The sequence below is a fragment of the Morus notabilis genome, unplaced genomic scaffold, assembly GCF_000414095.1.
Source record: "Morus notabilis unplaced genomic scaffold, ASM41409v2 Scaffold887, whole genome shotgun sequence".
In the NCBI taxonomy this organism is placed as follows: Eukaryota; Viridiplantae; Streptophyta; class Magnoliopsida; order Rosales; family Moraceae; genus Morus; species Morus notabilis.
The window spans coordinates 225709-228480 of NW_010366463.1; positions in this window are offsets into that span (position 1 = coordinate 225709).

Here is a 2772-nt window from a genome sequence, read left to right on the forward strand (position 1 = left end):
TTATAAAATAATAATTATAATATTTTATTATTAAAATAATTATATTATTATTATAATATCATATTATATGATAAAATAATAATATTAGAGTTATTAATATAATTATAATATTATTTTACATTACATAATATTATATTATATTATATTACGAATCTGAATTTTAGATTGAGAAAATTTTAAATTTTAAATTTTATTAAAGGTACTGTGGGTATTATGAAAATTTTATTAATTGTATTATGTTCATTCTCGCATAATTTAGAAGTTAAAGTTGTTTTTAGACTACTTCTGATTTTGACTGTAGATTTTTTAAAAATTCTTTAAAAAATACTTTTGAGCAGATTTACTAAACATTAAAATAAATTTTTTCTATAAATAAAAACTGATTTTGAAAATGAAAAACAATATCAAACACAACCATTATCTCCGATCCGACTACCGGACTGGAACAATACCTATTTTGTAGATTGTAATAGTTTTGGGGATTGACAAAAGGATATCACTTGTCGACTTTTGCTGCGTTTACAAAACCTGCAGATGTAATAGTTTTGGAGATTGACAAAAAGGATCCCACTTGTCGATAATTTATTGATCGTGTAAGGTTAATTTTTCTGAGTTTACAACACTCGGAGATGTTGCAGGAGGGTGGCTGGTGGTCGGGTTGTACTTTAAGGAGATGTTTAGTTCATGAATTAAAATTATTTTTTATTTATGTGTATTTTTTATGAAAAAAAAATATTATAGTGAATTACAAACTATGATTCGAATTGGAGTACGAATCCCTCAACCAAACAACTCCTAACTGATTGAGGGGTGATAATGTAATTCAACATGTATATAACTAAAGATGAAAATATCGGTGTAGAAAAATAAATACTCCAATTTTACGAAAATATTGAAAAAAATATCGATATCAATGAAAATATTAAAATTTTTTATAAAAATGATGAAAATTTACATTAGAACATATTTTTAATACTTTATGAGAACATCAACATTAAAAATATACATAAATAAATAAGTTTTACATTTACATTTCTTAATATTAAAAGGAAATTTTATGAGGCTCAAACGTGATTGGGATCCTATCTTGATTCAAACAATATTAGTATTATAACATGTTATTTGAATAATGTTGAACATATTTATGAATGTGCCACATGAAGGTTTGTTGATCCATTCCTACTGTATTTTTATGAATTATAAATTGTGAATTCTCCCAATTGTTCGCCTGAGATGGTGGAAATATGTTCCGATGAAGATAATTAAAAATTCCATATCTATCATAGTTTCTAAAATTATGATTATATGGATAATGAATGTTAAGAGTCTTTCGGAAGAGTTGCAATAATTGGAACCCAAATTGATTGATTGTAAATGCATAAAAAGATTATCTTCATCAAATATGTGTATTCTTGATATTTCTCGCTCTCTCCTTGCTATATGACAAAAGAAATAATGAAAGAAAACAAATATTATAAAGTAAATTAAAAAAAAGTTTAAAATTTTTATTTCTGAAATCACATAATTTCTCTGAAATTTCTCAATATTCTACCCCAATTACCCTATATGCAAACCGATATCGGCATTTTGACCAATATTCATCGATATTTTTATGATATTTTACCGATATTGATATTATAGTGAAAAAAAATTTCGGGACCCTCAAAAATCTAAAATTTCCATTGAAATTTTCTTAAATTTCAACGAAATTTTCGTCCACGTATATAAAAATATGAAAAAGTAATTTTAACAAGGAAAGAACCACAATGTAACATTCCTCTTTAAACATGTAACCTTTTTTTTTTTAAATAAGTGGAGAATTGATGTAGTAACATGTACATTGTTGGAATTGTGGTTGTTCATATAGCTGACAAGCAATGTTGTTTGGTATTAGTGGACTGAATAACTGTTGTAATGTAGTTGAGATATTTTTCAGTATACCAACATATAAATATTAGGTTTTTTATCTGTCAGATTTATATATAATCACGTAAAGTAAAAAAATATACAGATTTGACAACCTGACCTACTGATACGCTAGGCGTACTAGAGAATCTCTCAATATAGTTTTTCATTGCAAGGGATATAATTATCAATTAAAGTGAGTATTTGAGTTGTTAAAGAACCAATCAATCCTGGCACAATAAATAAGATGAAAATAGAACACTAAGATCATCTCTAGTGTAAATATTAATGCTAATTATATATTTATAATTATGAAGTGTGATATAATATGTTATTTTCATTTTTACTGTAATGCATAATGCTATTTAAAATGTTAAATCTACTTTTTTCATAATTATTAAGCTTTAAAAGTTGTAAAAGTAAACTTTTATGTTTAAAATAATTAGAAAATACAAAAGTTATAATGATTATATGAAAAGTGAACATTTCAACCAATAACAATTAAATATTAAATTTCTCATATGTTATACTTAATGGAGAATTTGTCACAAAATATAACATATGAGAAATTTAACACAATAAATAATATTATATTAAAGAATAATTTTTATACTTAAATATTAAATTTACAATTAACACATCAATTATATAGTTACATTAGAAATACTCTAACAAAGGACGCAAAGTTAATAGGCAATGGTTTAAGCAAGTAATGAAAATCAACAATCTCAAAACAGAGGATATAATTATCACCTATGTTTTGTTTCAGGCAAAGATTTGTGCTGACTTGCTGACTAACTCATATTTTTTCATTTAGACTTTGTTCATTTTACTTATTTGAGTTTATAATTTAAGTTTTATTACAGT